This window comes from Parasteatoda tepidariorum, unplaced genomic scaffold, assembly GCF_982258835.1.
Source record: "Parasteatoda tepidariorum strain Cologne lab strain unplaced genomic scaffold, Ptep-v5.0 scaffold_12, whole genome shotgun sequence".
Taxonomy (NCBI): domain Eukaryota; kingdom Metazoa; phylum Arthropoda; class Arachnida; order Araneae; family Theridiidae; genus Parasteatoda; species Parasteatoda tepidariorum.
The window spans coordinates 539,544-559,559 of NW_028257371.1; the positions used below are offsets into that span (position 1 = coordinate 539,544).

A 20,016-nucleotide genomic window follows, 5' to 3' on the forward strand; every position below is an offset into this window, starting at 1 on the left:
TTGCAGTGTTTATATTTAGATTATTCATTTTAATGACTCAAACAGTGATGAATTCTTGTAAAGTGTCTACTTTTGACAAAAGTATGATTTCTTTGTTTAGTGATGTTATTTAAAATGTGTTATTTAAAATTTAGTGTTATTTAAAATTTTATTTTGAATTTTATATTTACATCAATTCTAATGTGTATAACCTTAAACGTAAATCCATTTCAAAGCATAACAAATATTATTTATAAACCTGTTTGTAGGTTTTTCATTAGACTACTTATCAGAGCATTGTAATGATGATTAATTCTAATTAAGAGTCCAGTTCTTACCAGAATTTGATTTCTTTATTTTATAATTTTAAGAACTTTATGAGTAATATATCACTACTATACCAAAGAGTGACTGTTTTTATAATTTTTTCCCAGTCGAATTTGAAAGAATAAAGCTCCTTTTGATCGCCTTGAAAGAAAGCATAGAAATTTATTAATGGGCACCAATACCGTATCACAAATTCATGGCCTTCAAGTCTTTCGCAGACTTAGCTCACTGGCCTGCTCTAATAGATATGATGATTGAAGAGGGTGTTTGGCTCAAAGTAGTGTACGGTTCTACTGAAGGTTTTCAGGCTCTAGATTTGGATTCTGGTGATGTCTACGATATTTATATACCCGCTCATGTGAGTAAATTATTTTGATATCCTTCTGAGTTTTAATGAATTTTTTTGTAACTGATGTTTGAGTTTTCTGTGGGTCTCTAAACTATGATCTGGTGACAGATCTTCATATCAGACTCGCTACCGTTTAATATGATCATATGGTATTTATTTGAATTGAAGCTGTACTCCAAATTTTGAACACAGATTTGTGAAAAATAAAATATTTGATAAAATATTTGAAAATATAAAATAAAATTTGTAACTGATGCTTGAGTTTTCTGTGGTTTTCTCCGAAAATTATTGGTCACTCCCACTGTCACAACTGACTTTCCAATGGAATTGGTGCTGGTGTCGCTGTTTTCCTACAAAGAGTTGTCTATTATGAAATCCTATGCATTTGTTATGCAGACAATCATGTTCAGGATAGATTGAACACTAAAGATATACCTATGAAACGTGACTAGTGCAGTGACCAGAATGGATCGTTACATTTTTCCATTTGAAAGGGGTAAAAACTAAATTTCTCCCATTCAACAAATTTTTACACCTTCGACTCTAAGCTGCATTCGATTTTCAGTAACATTGAAAAGGAAAGGGTGGCTTATATTGCAATAAATATGGTATTTTAAAAATTGCAACTTTAGTAAACTTAAGAAAATAATAATCCAAAGAAACACAATGACTAATATGTTGGTTAAATAAAAAGAAGTTTTTTTTCTGAGTTAATAACATATAATAGATTTAAAAGTAACAAAAGTTTTCTCTTTGCTTTATTTAGGACTTGTTTTATTGATGTTAAATTTAGTTCTCAAGCATGTAGTTATCAAGACATCATTGAATTGTGTGTTTTTTGTCTTTGTTTTCTTAGTAATTTACCTTATTCTTTTTCTGATGTAACTAGAGTAAAAGTATAGTTAAGTGAGTAAAGTTTGTACTCTCTTTGTTAGAGTACTAGACTACATACTATTTTTACTAGACTAATAGTTTTAATATAATATTTAGCCACAGGAATCTGTTTCTGTGTTCTTGAAGATCACTTTAGTTCACATCTTGACATTTTGTGACTGATTGTCATGATGTACATAATAACGTGGAAGATATTTATTATAAATTATACGAAATTAGTCTTAAAAACTTACAATAAGTGGCATACTGCAACACAAATATCCCTCACTCCATGGTTTGTTTGAAAATTTGTGCATAGTTTAAAATTACAGAGTTATAAGAGATAAGCTGACACACATGCTCTACAACTTTAATGCTTAGCAAAATATCAGTACCAGACTTTCAAATGAGTTTTGAAAACTTTATTGCCTGTAATATAATAACAAATTTTCAAAGTGAAGACCTTTGCATTTAATGCAGAGTTGTATGCAGGCACTGAATTTTTCTTGCGCTCCTTTTGGATAGTTTCGCAATTGGGTATGTTTTAAATATGAATACATTATTTAGCTTTTAGTAGGCTTCATGCGCTCTAATCCTAATTTTTGATGCAGAAAAAAATATCATTGCTGCTTGCTTTTAATATATTTCTTCTCACGTTCCTGAACTGGCCACCGCATTCTCCACATTTGACATGCTTGTATTTCTTCATGTGGGGTCAAATATAAAACAAGTAACCTGTACAATCAATAGTCTTGAAGCATCTAAAGATCTGGTTGCCACTGAAAATGTGCTGACTGTTTTTGCTCATGTACACCAATTCATACGCCACTTCTTTGAATCTTGTTGATACTCGCTCTATCAAGTAATTCTATAATTTGATTCTAAACTGGTTGCAAGCTATTAGGAACTGTTAATAAATCTGTTAATATTAGGAACTGTTAATAAATCTGTTAATATTAGGAACTGTTAATAAATCTGTTAATATTAGGAACTGTTAATAAATCTTTAATCTAACTTGTTTTTCAATTACTTGGGAGTAATACTGCATTACATGCTAGCACTTTTAACACTGCATTTGAGCATATATTGTACATTCCTGTACAAAATCAGTTTATTTAGGTCACCTTTAGCTGCCTTCACATTTTTGACGTATAGTTATGAACCACCCTGTAATCTTATGACTTCCCCTAAATAAACTGATAATTTTCTGATCAAATGCTAGTTTTCTTACCAAAAAGTTATTCTTGATAGAGAACTTTGTGAATTAGCTAAAAATAAGCTTTAGTTCTTATATTTAAAGAGCTGACTCAAAGCAACTTGGGGTGTAAATATGTATCCTTTGACTGAAAAGTAATGAAATGTGGATTTTGAAGCAGAATAAGAATGGAAACTTCATTAAGTGTTGCAATTTATTTTGCCACATTTTTCTACTACGACCCTAATCTATACAATTGTGAAGCTATTTGTTGTAAAACTCTTTAAGTATAAACCTCTAATATAGATAGTTCAGCTTTAACCTTTTTCTGGGGGAAGGGGTGGCTGTGGGATGTGTTTTATTGTTTTATGCAACACTTTCTCATTAGGGTAGAGAATGTTTTCTACATTTCCCACCTACTTTCAAATATCAAATATAAGTTTAGGTATACATCTACTGTTTTCTTTCCTGCTTTTTTTGTAGTTAATTTAAATTTTGTAAAAAATATTTTTGTTTAAAAAAATGTTTTAAAGTTATTTTTCAACGATAATTTCTTTATTGCTATTTTAATTTAACGAATGGCAATTTTGATTATACATAAAAATATCAAGTAATCATAGCCGTCAAAGTAAATTATCTCAAATTGAAATAAATATTGAAGTAAAATATTTTAAATAAACTCAAATAAATAATATTTTTTGGGTTTCTATTCTATTTTTGGTATAAATGTGGTGCTTATCGGTTTTTTAAACTTTTGATTGTAATTGTTGCAGACAAGAAGAAAATATTTTACTATGAATTTTAATAAAGATATTTATTTTGTAGGAAAAATTCATATATATATTTAAATTTTTTAGCTGTAACTTCATTCATGATTTTGGCTATATACGGATTTCAAAGATTGCGGATTTTGAAATTGTAATTTGTAATACTGTATTTTTTATGCTTTATTTGTAATGAAATCATAAATGGTATTTTTTTTTCCTTCCTAATCTTTTTTCTTTTGTGACAATTTTTGTGTTCCTCCCCTCTCATTATGCTAGATACAATTTAATTTTAAGTTACTTTTTATGAAGTCTAATAATATCTCGTTGGTTTATCTTCATAAGATCGAACTAAATTTTTAAGAACATTAAAATTTTATAAATCTATTACCTGAATTTAAAAAAAAATAAATTTCTATTATAGTTTCTACATAGTTTCTGTAAGATGCATTCATTTATGAAATTTGGTACAAAAAGAAAATGACATGATGTTTTGAATATGAATATTTTATATGAATCATTTGCAACTGAAGCACAATAATTGAAATATTCATGTATTACTTGTTGGGGAGCTATTTTAAAAGAAAATTCTTTGGAAATCAAAGCACATATTTGATTCGAACTAAGAAATTAGAGGAATAAGGCTCTGAGTGATATGTTATAAATAAATTTAGAAACTGGCTAAAGCATTTTTTGAGTTAGTGATTTAAATTACGATATATGCTATTTAGAAAATGAAATTAAATTAAAAATGTTGTATTAATTTTTGTCAATGATTAACCAAGTTATTGTAGTTAGTAGTTTTTTTATGTATCACACAATTTATTTAATATAATATTGTAAATAAGATTAAGGCAATTTATTTGATTAAATAATTTCAATAGTAACGACCATTCTTACTGAAAAGAACAGATCAATCAAATTAGCCAGGAATTATAGTAGAATTGTCTTCGTTTCCCCCTCTTGTTTTTATTGTTATTATCATTAATAGTGAAAACGTAAAACCGGCAAATAAAGTGGTAAAAACTATTTATCATTGATTGAAGTGACGTATTTTCATAAGTTGAAAAGATTTAACAATTCTAAAGATGAAAAATATATTCAAATAGTTATATTTGTATTTAAATTGTCTTTTTGTGCATCAGAAATTATTTAAATTTCTTCTATTTTTACTCAGACTTATTGTAGAACAGAGACAAATTGTTTAAAATTTGTTTTAATATAAATATATTAAAAAACAGCTTGTAAAATTTTTTTGATAGAAATTAAACGTGAAATGCTTAACGTACTAAAATTGCAAATATTAATTGTAATGTATTAAATAGTTATTATTATAGGTACTGATAATTATAGCTATTAAAACTTTTGTATGTTATTGTAAACTAAGACTTGATTCTTTAAATTTTGCTTTTGCAGAAATTGTTGTGAATGAGGGATTGATATAACAGCAAAAAAGAAAAAGCTGTTTCTATTATTTTTTCCATTCATTAATTTTTTAAACATAAATGTACCTATAGGCATTGAAATATTATTTATTGAGATTCTGCATTGATAAACTTCAAAACAAAAAGATTGACAAAGTGTTACATGGTGCAAATGAATGAATGCTTGAAGGTGCATAAGTTATAATAACATAGGATAGGCTGATAATTTATCATAGAAAACGATATGTGAAGTGTTATTTGTTTAATTTTTTATGCTGAATCTAATAAAACCACTGAAAAAGGATTTCTGCACTTATAAAGTGATACAAAAGCACAAGAGTCCCTCTCTGGTGGCCCTTGTATTGTCCCTAAATACGATAGTCAAAGAAGTAGTGAACCGTGTTTAAGAAAAACAGTGGGAGTATAAAATTGTTTCATTCTCGTCACCATTTTTTTACGAACAGAGACTACATTTTACAATTTCCACCCCCAGTCGCAGAAAGATACCCCTACAGACCTAGATGTCTTGTCGATCCCTCTTGAAAAGGTTAATAAATAAGTATGATATGATAAGCAGTTAATGTTGTAATAAACAATACACAAAAATCATAAGGAAGTTTGGAATTGAAGTAGCTCCCTGATTAAATGTTTTCATGATTTGTATTTCATTGCAATTATGTTAAATAATCTGAAATGTTTGCTAGTGTGCATGTATGCATAGAGAATAATAAATGTCAGTTAATAAATACTTTTTAAAATTCTGGTTTTAATATACAAAGTTCCTATATTTAATCCCTGTATTCTTGGGTTATTTAAGGTTTTATCAAACTTTATAAAATATAATTAAAATCTGTTTTATAATCAAAAATTGCATTCATAATGTTTTTTCTTCAAAAATTGTCTTTAAAAGCCTTAAAATACTAACATTAAACACTAAATTTTAAAGCATTCTGCTGTAGTGTTAACAAAGAACTTTTTTTAACAGGAAATTGAAACTAATTTGGAATACATGTGATTTTTCATATGAAATATATATTAAAATGAATTAATTCGGTTTTTTAAATGTGTGTGACAATTAAAAAGAATTGTTAGTATCATTGAAACATTTATTGGGACCTAAATTAGAAAGGCATTTATACAAGTATTTTTTTTTATTATTATTATTCTATTTTTATATGCTTGCTGCATCTTACACATTGGAATTGTATTATTGTTTTATTTTATATTATTTATTTATTTTTTGCTGTTGGGCCTTTTTTTACACAATATATTTTCTGCTAGATTGTGCAGAATCTTTTTTTTTTTATGTGTATGATTTTTTATAGATATAATTAATTGTTTAGTAATTTTATATCAGAATTTCTCTTGTTTTAAGTACCTTTATATATATATATATAATATATATATATATATATATATATATATATATATATATATTCTGCTCCTTTGTTTAGTATATTTTGATCATTGTCCAAAGCATTTCAAAAGTTTTTAATGTTCATGTTTATATTTCTTTTAGTCTCAGGGCTCCATTACACCTCACACTATAGTCACTCTTCCCAATTCCAAAGGCTTGCAACTTCTTCTTTGTTATGATAGTGAGTATAATTTCAATACTTAAAATTTATAACTGAACATAAATTCTTTTACATTTGATTCCAGCTATTTACTGCTCATTTTAAGAATTTATCAAATTTTTTTAAGAAAAAAGTATTTTCTAACTGTATAAACTGTTATTGTTAGAGATTTAAAATTACTGATTATAGTTTTATTGTAATTATTGCTAATCATATGTTGCATTATCAGTTTAAAAATGTACCCGAACATTATTAAGAAGACTTTCTGTTTTCTATAATTTTTGTGTAGGTTAATTTGGTTAAAAATGATGGTTTTCTTAATTTTGATAATTTTTCACACAATGCGACAAAATGTGCTATGTTGAGCAGATACTAAAAAGTAACTGAATATTTAATATGTGTTTGAGTTTAATCTGTGCATTTTACATCACACATATTAAAGTTTAGTATTTCTTTCAAATATTTCGTTGTACATTAAATTATTCTGTGGAGTCTTCATTATTATAAAATCAGAACTTTTTGAGATTTGCAGTTTCATTCCTTTGAATGTATTGAATCTGTTGTCAGCACAGTTTCAGCTGAAACCGAAGAAATGCAAGGCACTTTAGGAAAACTTGGGAAAGATCCCACCATTAAATTCTGTATGCATGCCACATTTGTTGTATTTCGGACAACCTGTATAGAATAAGTTGTTTGTGATGAATTATGAAAGATTTTATTTTTTTAACAATGTTATATATATCTATACATATTGAGCCATTAATATTAACATTAAATGTACTTATACAAATATACTTCTTACAAATATATGTAAATGTTCTTATTCTTGTTTTTAAAGTGACAATTTTTATGTTCAGACTATTTTTTAAAAAAGGTCAATTTTTATTAAAAGATGATTATTAACATACTCTTTCTTAAATATTTAATTAAAATAATAAATTTCATAAAAAATTTAATGAACTGATAAAATTAAAATAAAACTATTTTTAATCTGCAATATATTAAGAAGATTAAATTGTTGTTGAGCTGTTTGTTTTGGATACAGCTAAAAAACATATGTAAGAAAATGAACATAGTTTGATATATATGTTTTACAAAATTGGATATAGCTCAAAATAAGGGGTTAAAAGTTTTACAAATGGGTGTTTAAAAAAGTAAATAAAGCTTAAAGTGTATATTTATAAGAATTGTCTCAGCACAATGATTCTTTTGCTTCTATGCTAATGCTTTAAGTTTCCATCATATTTTTGTATTATAGGCACATGTCCTATCACTGCACTAGGAATAATCCTTATGGATTAAGATTTTGGACTGCTAGGTTAAGTTGACTAGGATAGTTTGAAAAGTTGCAATTGTAACTTTTCATATGATCTCAGATGATGAGTTAAAAAATAAAAACAAATATATTCTTCGAAAACCTTTTCATTTCTCAAAGCTAAAAGTCTGAGATTCAGAAAATTATTTAACTATTTTCAGAATTTGTGAAAGTCTGTTGAAGAACTACTTATAATTAAAATTGCATATGCAGAGATGCATGCATTATGAAATTATTTTAGTTCCAGGTAATTCTTTTGAAAAATAATTATAACAGTAGTATAAAAATCTGAATTAAATGCTTGTTTTCCTCGACACTCACATTAAGTTGTTTAAATGCCTATCTTCCTTGAAATATTTTGTCCATTTTTTTTTAAATATCCATTTCGAGCTTTATTTTCTTTGCTAGAAAAATATAACCTGACTGTTGATCACGAAAAATAAGATTTCTCAAGATCCTTCTCTTTATTTAAGAATTACAACTTTGTTAAGAGTTGAACAGAAAAAGAGCTTTCTTTTCCAAACATCCTTAAAAATGTTAGTAGTTTATAATTAAACATCTTCTTTGCTTTCTAGCAATAAAAACATGCAAATACAAAGTATTACATAAATTAGTTTGATTCTTAAATGTTTTAAGATGTTTAAAAAATTGTTTGCAGCATAACAGTTGGAATGGAAAATTTACTCAGAACATTCAAGAAGGTGTTGATAGTTTTTAATGTTTTACAATTTTTTTAAAATAATTATATTTTAAAGTGGCATTAACTATATTTAGTAATTGTCACGAGATCAGTGCTTGTTCTCACTTTAACGTTTTTGTTATATTTAAGGAACTCAACATACTTATCTTTTAAAACTTAAGGCATCTCCATTTTTTTAAAAATTTGCTATGTATTTTTCTTTCTCTTATCTTTTACTGTATTTTGAAATAACTTTTAAGATAATGATTTTTAGTAGAATTTTTCCATCCTATTTTTTGAGTAGTTCTGTTTAGGTACTGAAATTATTTATTATGATTTAAAATAAATTGTTTATTTTTATTTCTAGATGAAGGAGTTTATGTAAATTCTTGTGGGAAAGTTAATAAAAATGTTGTTCTTCAGTGGGGAGAGATGCCAACATCTGTAGGTAAGAAATATTTTTTTCTTTTTGATTTTACCGTCATTTATCTATTCTGTTTGAAATAATTATCAAGTTTGAAATGTATAACAGTTTATTTACAATATTATTATAAATGTTTATTTACAATACATATTATTATTGTAAATTGAAAGAATAATGGATTTAAATGTAACATTTTATTCAGTTATGATAGGAACAGTTACATATTATCCTGTATAATTATATTTCCAAATTTCAATCTTGAAAGCTATTTTAAAAATATTCTTTCAATTGTATTGTATTATCTGCAGAACAGTTTTAGCAGTGGGAAGTTAATGGCTATTTTATAAAGGTAAAAACATTGTAATAAAACTTGAACTGTTCTTGAGTTTTATGTTAATGTTTTAGGCAATTGTAGACAAATAATCTATTTAAATAATTTGATTTCTGCGCAAATGCCTAAGTTATTAAGAAAAACATATTAATGATTTATAAAGAGGAGGATTAAATGAATTCTTAATCAATTGAAGGAAATATTTTTGCATGATAATACAGACGAAAAAGGAATGAAGCTATTATAATCAAAGATATGCTTGCTTTTTATTTAGATTATGCTTTTACGATGTTCTTAACTACCAAACAAGAGTAGTAGCTACAGTTTCTGAGTGTGAAGTTTAAAAAATTGCGTTTTATTAGATTATGCTTAAAATATGCAGCTCCTCAGAGCTTCAACTAAATTTAGTTGAAAAGTTTACAGATCAAGTCAATTTAGCATCTGTAGTCTTTTTTTAACATTAATGAAATCCTTACTGGATGAATTTATTTTTTTTAAAAATTTTTTACTATTCATATTAAGTATGGTCATTTACATAAAAGTTAGTTAAATGAACACAACATGACATCTCTTTTACTAATAGTTTTTGCATTTAGCATTATAGAATGATAAAACATACACATACATTATGAAGATTTTGAAGCATTTTTTTAGAAAATTGGCATCTTTAACTGAGTTAAAGCTAAATATTTGAAGGAATTTATTTACAATAAATAAACCTTTAAAATAATAATTAATTGCAAATTTTTGCTCTTAAAAATTATGTTATTGATCTTTCATTTACTATCATCTAAAAAGTACAACTTCAGGTTGTAGCTTAAAATTAGTAGTTTTAAGTTTGTGTGTGATTTACTTTTAATCTTCCATTTGTTTAAATATTTTTTTCTTCCTTGTAGCGTACATTTGGCAGGCCACATCCTGGGATGGGGCCATAAAACGATAGAAATATGTAATGTAGAAACTGGTTATTTGGATGGTGTGTTTATGCATAAGAAAACTCAAAAGCTGAAATTCCTGTGTGAAAGAAATGATAAAGTAAGTTTCTACAAATGAAAGTTTAGTAGCCTTTGATACTAAAATGTTTGTTGATTTTTTTAAAGTATTTATAGAAATGTAATATTTTTAACTTGACTCTAAGTTTATAAATATATATATACAGTCAGACCTCGATATAAGGTCACCCTAAGGGACATCGCAAAAGTGACCTTATAAGCGGGGTGACCTTTTAACCGATTCATTAGCAGTTCGTAACTAAGCATGTAAATAGTACACATTATGATTTTTTTTAAATGGTAATGAACAAACAAAAACGATCGGCCATAAATTAAATATTTATGTCAATAAATTTTAATAAAATTAGTAAAGAATTAAGAAATTTTTTTTAACATAAAATAAAGCTGTTTACAAATTTATTCAAAGTGTACATACATACATTACATCTTATCTTATTTAAAATAATCATTTATGCAGGTCTGTCTCGCTTTTCGTTTCATTTTTCGAACAATGTTTTCTAGATTTTTTTAATTCTGTCATTGTCCTCACTGTCCACAACATGTGAAACAATTACAGAAATTGTAGCTTGTTCGTAGGTTGCAACATTTTCCTAGAACTCGAGAGGTTTATTTGCCTTGTAAAGAAGTTAAATAGGCTTTTGTTAGAAAAGAGCTCCCCTCGCCTCAGATATAAACGACCTTATAAACGATAACGATTTTTAAAACTTGACCATATATCCGATAATCTGTAACAAAGAATTCTTATTCAGTGAGCCGGGACTTTGGAAAAGGGACCTTATATCATCTTACCCTATTTAAAATAATCATTTATGCAGGTCTGTCTCCCTTTTGGTTTCATTTTTCGAACAATGTTTTCTAGATTTTGTAACTTCTAAAAATGTTCAACTCCCTCATGGTTTGTACAAAAATTTCGTATGACATTTATTGCATTGAAGCCTTCCACTTGGGTTACAGCTACAGTCTCAGGATCACTGTCATTGTCCTCACTGTCCACAACATGTGAAACAATTACAGAAATTGTAGCTTGTTCGTAGGTTGCAACATTTTCCTAGAACTCGAGAGGTTTATTTGCCTTGTAAAGAAGTTAAATAGGCTTTTGTTAGAAAAGAGCTCCCCTCGCCTCAGATATTAATGACCTTATAAGCAATAACGATTTTTAAAACTTGACCATATATCCGATAATCTGTAACAAAGAATTCCTATTCAGTGAGCCGGGACTTTGGAAAAGAGACCTTATATGGGGGGTGACCTTATATCAAGGTCTGTCTGTATATATATGTATAACAAACTGGTTAACATTTTTGAATTATCTGAAGTTTTGAAAGTTTATAATCAAATTTGATTTTTATTTTTTCAAAACAATAGAACCGATTATAAAAGTTAACTTATTACCTTTAAAATGGAATAGCAAAAAATCAAATATATATATATATATATATGTATATATATATATATATATATATATATATATATATATATATATATATATAGGTTCAAAATGAAGATAAAACAAAGGAAAATTACAGACACATGAAGAAAGAGGGGAAAAGAAAAATTATAATAAAAAAAATTACAAACTGGGAAAAAAAAGGATAAAATTTTTTTAAAAAATCCTGAAAATAAATACATATTTTTTTAATTCTATTCATTTCATTAGAAGTGGTATTTAAATAGATGCTCCTAGAAGCATTAGAATTCCAAGTAATACCACTTTTAATGAAATGAATAGAATTAAAAGAATATGTAGTAATATTTATTTATCCAAAAAACAAATCGATAAACTCCTTTAAAATTTGATAAAAAAAACAATGGATACCTAACTTAAGTAATTAAATTCTATATAAAATCATTGAATTAATCATATATTTTTGTGTAGATATTTACTAAAAATTTTCTTTGTTAATTTATATAATTTTCCCATGTGCATTTCCATTTCGGGGAAATCCGTCGCCAAAATTATTTACTAAATAATTTCTTTGTTAATTTGTATAATTTTTCCATGTGCAAATCCATTTCGGGCAAATCCGTGGTCAAAATTATTTACTAAGAAATTCCTTTGTTAATTTATACAATTTTTCCATGAGCAAATCCATTTCGGGCCAATCGTGGCTAAAATTATTCACTAAAAATTTCTTTTTTAATTTATACAATTTTCCATGCGCAAATCCATTTCGGGCGAATCCGTGGCTAAAATTATCTACTAAAAAAATTTTCTTTGTTAATTTACATAATTTTTCTATGTGCAAATCCATTTCCGGCAAATCCATGGCTAAAATAATGTACAAAACAGGCAATTCATGTTTCTCTTTTCTATTTCATATTTTTTTCTTAAACAAATATTTATTTTCTAAAATTATTTATGGCCAACTTCTTTAAATTATCCAGTATAATATTACCTTGCACGCATCCATTTCGGGCCCATCCTTGGTAACTAACAAATCAAACGCACTTCAGCAATGCTGTAAGAACGGCACTTTAAAACAAAACTCCTCTAGTTACGCTCAATTTGCCCTTTTGTTTTCATATTTTGCAGTCTGGCAATCTTGTTACGAAAATATTTTTTAAATCATTCTTGTAAAATTTCCCGTTCATGTAAGTATATTTGAATTCGCTACTCGCTTTATAGATTTTGTTTTATTCTGTTTTTTCTTTTCTGTTTTTACATGTTACTTTACTTATTGTGTTCTATTTTATTTGTTGTAATTTTTGTAAAAAAAATTTTTGAGCGCTCCTCACACTATTGTATTAATATATTTTGCTTTGGCTATATTGATACAATATCAGAAAGCACTCTTTTTTGCGGATATAATCGTGTGGGCTGATGAAACGATTATATCTTTTATTTTCCGTATTTTTAAAACAAATTTTATCCTTTTTTTTTCCCCCAGTTGTTTGTTATTTTTTTTTTATTATTATTTTTCTATTCCCCCCTTTTTTCATATGTCTGTAATTTTCCTTTGTTTTATCTTCATTTTGAACTTATCTAATGAGTTCTGTTTACTTGCAGCTTATGCGCAATAAATGAAACTTATTGTTTTTCTTAATTTTCTTCGTGTTTTTTTGTATATATTTATTTTGTTGTCTATATATATATACATACATACATAATTTTGAGCCTAATTTAAAGTTTCTTATGCTAAACTAAGATTTTTTTTAAAGTGAAAATACTAAAATTAATGCATACATTTAACTTGAGAAAGTCAGTTTTCTTTCCAATGTTCAAATTATTTGAAAATTCGAAAGGAAAATTTTTAATTTTCAAACTTTTGCAAAAATCTTCGCCACAGGTGCCCACTGGGTAACGAGAAGAGAGTAGCAGTTCCGGCATTTCTGTGGCCAATGGGACAACCCTCAAGTGCCCACCATTTAAAAAAAAAAACATATGTTTTTGATAATATTTTTAAATTTTTTTTTGCAAAACTTTACCTGATAAAGGTGATATTACAGGCTTACTTTATAATAAAAGTACACCGCTTTCAGTTTTAAACTGTTAATTTGCGTTAAAAAAAATATTAAATCATAATAATAGTAGAGAATAATATTAAGAATCATAGCAGATTATAAAGAAATATTACTAGTAAATACCTATGAAGGATAAAAAAATAAATAACTTATCAGTATTTGTTACTTAAGGAATCTTACCAATTTTCTGACCATAAAAATGTATTGATACCTTTGAAAAGTCGTTCTAGACCCTTTCATTTATGTGTTTCACTGAGAACTAATAAAACTCATTGGTTTGAAAAGTAAAAATTTTTTCAAACGTAATTATATTTTTATTTTATGAAAACTTTCATAAAAATATTTATTTAAATGATTTTTTTTTAAAAATATATTAAATTAAGCCTAATGAACAAAAGTGGAATAATTTAAGGTGCTTGAATGTTAGTATGGCCTGTTTTTACTTGAAATAGGACTTAATTAAACATGACATTGTAAGAAAACTACTTTCATGCATAACTCTAATTCAACTTTTTGTTTTAATTCCTGTATAAATGAAACATTTTACTAATAGAAAAGAAAGAATATTTTTGGGCATAACTGAATATTTAGCAAACTTGGCCCACAACTGAATATGTAATGCCTATCTAGTAGCAAAGTATTGTTGTAATAATATTTTCATTTTTTCTCCTAAATTTTTTTATTTACTCTTTTCTTTTTAATATATGAAAAGAATTGCAAATCTTAATTTTGACACTTAATTTTACAATTCAATTTAATGAAGTTATTAAAATTGTATTACGAATATTCAATAGATCTCTTCAATCGGGAAAAAAAAATTTAAAAAAGGAAAAAAAATGACCCGAGTTTGCAAAAATTGCTTACTCCTACTTTGGCAAGCCATGTTAATTAATACAATTATTTCATTACTTACATCATAGTAAAATTGTTTTCTGTTTTTTTTCCTTCCATTTATTGAATTTTGTTTTTAAGAAAGTTAAATGATTCGCCTCGTCACTGGTGGTATATGAATATTCAATAATAAACAATACTATTTTTAAGGTTCTTAATTTTTCAGAAAAGTCCTTAATTTTTTTAAAAAGAAGTCCTTAAAAAGTGCTTAATTTTTGCTTTGTTAAATGAGTGGGAACCCTGAATTATATAGTGAATATATAATGGAATTATTATTAATGGAATGAAAATATATATTGTAGATATTGATAGTACATGATATCTCAATTCATACATAATTATTAGTTATAATGAACATCTCTGCATGTTCATTAAAATCTTTAACTATTTACTTAAAATGCTTCGAAACAAACATTTAAAATTTATTATGTTTTTTCTTCATTTTAAAAGCATTATAATGGTTTAATAAAGATTAAAGTTTTTTTTTTTGTACTTTCTAAAACATCTAAGAAACTCACACATTAATAAATGGAAATGAACATACCACATGCTTCAATACATATGTATATTTAATTTCATGAATGTATACATTGCATCTAGAAATTCCATTCATTAACTATAAAGCAAATTATATTGTTTATTATGCTTTGCATTTTACAAAGAGTTATTTTAGCAATTTCATAATTATGCTATTGTGCATTTAAATGGCAGAAATATGACTAAAATAGTTATTCTCATCATAATCATTTAATTTATTAATACTTTTGATAATAATCGAGCAATATTTTTTTACGTTTAAACCATATTTTTTGTTTCGTACTTATAAGAATGCATGTAGAATATATTTAAAAAATGCACTCATTTTTGGGCAAAATTAGATCATTTATGAAAAAACCTGTAAAAAAGAAAAAAACCAATTAGCCCCAAACATAATAAGGTTTTTTCATGTAAAAAAAGCCACATAGACTGGGTTGTGAACCCAGCCAACTACCATCCTCTTAAAGGATTTTGTACTTTTAAACTCATAGTCCAGTTTAGATATGAATTGTTTGACATTTGAATTTTATTATTCCTATCTTTTTATTTCTGATTACTATATCTATTGAAACTATGTTTTTAATGTTTTTGAATTTGCTAGAGGCAGTATCAAAAAAAAAGCTAAACAAGAAATTGCTGCTGAAATGAACCTTTCTGAAGCTGCATTTCTTACAGGATTAGGAGAAGATACTTTTGATAATGGTAAATAATTATTTGTGCAACATGATTTTTTTGTTTTGTTTATTGCTTGATCAAAACTGTTGGTAGATTTTGTGGTTTTTTAAAAAATTCTATTTCCTTCGTGCTCCTTGGTAAAAAAATATTTTTTTACTCCAGATATTTACAATACTTACAATATTTACACTTGTTCAAATTTTCAATCGTTACTAAAATACTTTTTATTCCTCCATTCAATTTCAAATACGTTTTTTTAAACTTGTAGTGAATGGCACTTGATTTTTATACAGTTTTTTCAAATATTCATTAATTAAATTAATGAATTAATTTTAGTTTTATATGAGAAATTTTTTTCCCCTATATTCTTTATTTTGAGCAGTATAATTTAATGACAGTAATTTGTATTTAAACGTAGTGCAGTGGCTTATTACATTTATTCTTTCTTTTTTATTATTTATGCAAATTTATTTTTTAATGCTTGTATACTTTTTTTAAAAATTTTTACTGTTATAAACTGATAAATTTGAAGCTGTTTTTATTTTTAAGAAACTTAGATAAAGCTTAAATTTGATTATTTTTTTAATTTTTAGGATTTGGCCATTAGTTAAGGAAAAGATGGTTGGAAGATATTGAGGAGGATGTTAAAAAATTAAAAATTGGAAGTTTTAAAATCCAGAGCCGTTATTAATGATTAACCATCGTGAGGCAGGCTCAGACTTTCAAGGGTCTAAGTTAAACTAATGAGTATAATACTAGAGTAATAGACCACCTTTAATTTTAAGCCCTGATTACAGAATAAAGTCAAAATAAAATAATATATAATGAACTGATAAAATAAATATGAAGGTACAATAGTACTAAGTCGTTCATTAAAACGATTTTCTATACATGTTTAATCAATGTTGTGTGAGCCGTGATGGCTCAGGGGTTAGTGTTTGCCTTCCAGCATCAGCTGATCAATACAAATTCCGCATATGGCTTGCACTGACCACAGTACCAATGTAAAGTATCCTCTGTGGTAGACAGCAAAGGGTTGAGTGTCCACTTGCCCTCAGGTTAACCGTTGGTGGTTTTCCTCTCCGTGAAAGCAAATGCTGGTTAGTTCCACCAAAAAGCCTCCACAAAGACAAATTTCTCCCAAAACTTGATCCTGGAATTCCCTTGTCTTCTGGATTGGGTTCAAAATTACAAGGCTTCGGAGTTGAACATGAGTAGTCATAAACCCAAAAAATTGGGTCAGCTGTTCTACGCCGGGTTATAAATCACTGTAGTGCACCTTATTCCTTGCATAAATAGATCTTATTTCTTGACATATTAATGGAAGTACCTATGCTGAATGATAATTTATAATGATATTTAAATTTTAAAAAGTGTTCAATTCATGTTATTTATTCTTCTAGAATTTTTTTATTTTTGGGCAATGAGTGTGGTCTGGAATGGTTTATTCCAACCTGTGAAGTTAACCTTTGTGGGCATGCAACTCTTCAGCCATTTTATTCTTTGCTTTAAGTATGTCAATTTCATTTTTTTTTTACATAAAAGTTTAAATATTTTTTTCCTTATAATTAGCAATAAATATATTTTTTGAAATAATATTTATTTATTATTTGTTTAATTATTTCTTTTTTTATATATAGTGTGCTAGTTTAACTTCATTATAACCTGATATCAGTTACTAACCATGAGCTGTGGATTGCTAAATGTATTTATGTTGGTCAAATTTGAAGACAAATTATTAAATTGTTCATGCGTATAATTTATGTAATTGCAAATTTATATATGTATGTGTGTGTGTTTTAAATGCACTCTTTCTTATAGAAATATCAGAGTTTGTACATACTGGGAATATCGGGAAAACACGATTTGAAAAACGGAATGTTGTCAAATGGATGTCTGAGTTAGGGAACTTAAAATTTCTGTCTTAGAAATATTTTTTTTAAATCCACTTTTGTTTCTGAATTTCCTTTATTCATGGTGACAAACTATTATAATTTTGTATAATACATTATTATGAACAAAAAGTTTTTTAGCGTCTTCATTGCTTATTCATATCTGTCAAGTCTCCTGTTTTTTAACAAAAACTTCTTTAGAAAAGCATTTAAAATTGCTATAATTTTTTAACAAATTGGAATTTTGAAGAAAAGAAACTACTCAAAACTCGACTCATGAAAAAAACTCAAGTTCATAAATAAATTGCCTCTTTCAGCATGTCAAAATTCAATTCTTTAGTTGCATACCTGAGGGTTGCAAAGAAACTTGAAGGGTATCTTTTTACTCAAATATAGCAATAACTGATTTTCAAACTAAGCATCAAATGTAAAATTCCTTGTTAACCTTGTACATTTTTTACACTCCTCTGCAAATTCAATTTTCTAAATCTTATAGATTTTGTACAAGAAAACAAAATATAAGTTGAACACCTAAAACAGCTGAAGCTGGGTCTCTTGTAATTTTTTAATTAAAAGAATATCTTTTTATTTTGTAATATTGACTGCTGTAAATTGTAAATTTATTTTACTCAAAATAGACTAAATTTTTAAATTAAAAACCGTGTTTCAGACACTGAAATAATGTTAATTTAAATGCGAAATTTTACTTACATTTTCTGTAAGACAAATAAAATCTTTGAGTCTTGAAGGCAATTAATGAAATGCTAAAAATCGGAAATTTTGTTTTTAGCACCATGCTAAGTCGTGAGAATCAATCCTTAGAGCCAGGCATGCTATTGCTAATTCACGGAATTCTGTGAATCCATAATTTATATTCTGGCAAAATGGTAGTTCTGCTAATCTAAAATTTACATTTCGTTTCTTGCGCATACATGCCAAGTCAGTTTTTTAGCAAAGGGTCTTGTATTTTACAACTACCTCCTGTTTACTTGTATATTCTCAAAATTTTTCCTTATTTGTTGAAGAAATTGAAAAATAAAATTTTGGTGATAAAACATCCGCTGATGGTAAAAATACTTTTCTTATTCCTGAACAAATAGTGCTATTGCCTGTTCTGCAGTATGTTGAGTATTTATAGTTTTAGTTATTATTAATGGTTTTAAAAAATTTTTTCTTTAGATTAAGATTTATATACATATTTTTTACTTAGATAAATGTAAGTGCTTATATTATTTCCAATTTTGAATTTCTCTTTTTGACTTACATGATTATGCATGATGTATCAAAACTTTACTCTTAGCCTAAAAAATGTCACTAGTAAAATCTCTGTTATTTTATTTCTCCAATATTGACAGGTATGCTTTAAGTAAAATTATTCTGTTTTTATCAGTATCCTCTTTTGTTTTTCTTTAAAAGAACATGAGTGTAATAAAAAAAATTCCATAATAACTTAGTCTCAAATTGGTGAGCTAGTGAGGCAAGCATTGAAATATAAAATTGATATTCGAAAAAGTAATTCCAAAAAGTAATTCCAACTCCAATATTATTATGACACGCAAAATTTAAATCACGCATTCAAGTAATAACTTTTTGATATGTTTGATTTATGTGAATACTATCATAAGCACTGTGATACTATAACATCCATGTGGTACTTCGATCATTTTATCGGCTCTTAATGCTGCAAATTTTCTCAATGCTTTTTTTTAAAATCCCTTTATTGTTTATACATTGTTATGATATGCGAAGTTCTATTGGTGCATTTATCATTCCTTTATACAATTTATTTTACTGACTTTGTCATAGTTATTGCTACAGATTTCTTGTGTTTTTTTAAATTCATATTAGGAAATTTACATGCAATACCATATAATTTTACATACAATATTATTTAGAATGCGCATTTGAGTAATTAGTTTCAAACGCATTTGATCATCACTAAATCCAAGCAACCTTTTAATATTTTTTTCTTTTTTTAAATCAATGCTGTTGATTTTCACGATTTTTTTTTTAAATCACTACATTATTGTAGTATGAGAAATTTAAATCGCACATTTAAGTATTTTTATTTATAATTGTATAATTTTTCCACTAGTTATTTGGCATTTATCACTATTTATTTTTTTATATTTTTTTAAAATTTCGTTTATTTTAATACGTTTTTAAATATATCAAAAATATCGAGATAATGTCTGAATCTCGAAACATAAATTTAATTAACCCCTTCTTGTCGCTCTCGATTAGTTATAAATACACTCGGGTTAATCATTCTTTTTTCAGTTATTCCTGGAAATTTAAAGTTTTTTTTT

At 26.5% G+C, this 20,016-nt stretch overlaps 1 pseudogene across 1 annotated transcript in view; it reads left to right on the forward strand.

Moving 5' to 3' along the window:
• Nucleotides 1-20,016, forward strand: part of LOC147800840 (serine/threonine-protein kinase mig-15-like) — a 58,443-nt pseudogene that overhangs the window by 17,786 nt on the left and 20,641 nt on the right. The window contains exons 6-11 of the transcript XR_015431068.1: nt 414-664; nt 6,431-6,509; nt 8,850-8,930; nt 10,134-10,272; nt 15,742-15,842; nt 17,219-17,327. The product of XR_015431068.1 is annotated as a serine/threonine-protein kinase mig-15-like (transcript). The remainder of the gene's footprint in view (nt 1-413; nt 665-6,430; nt 6,510-8,849; nt 8,931-10,133; nt 10,273-15,741; nt 15,843-17,218; nt 17,328-20,016) is intronic.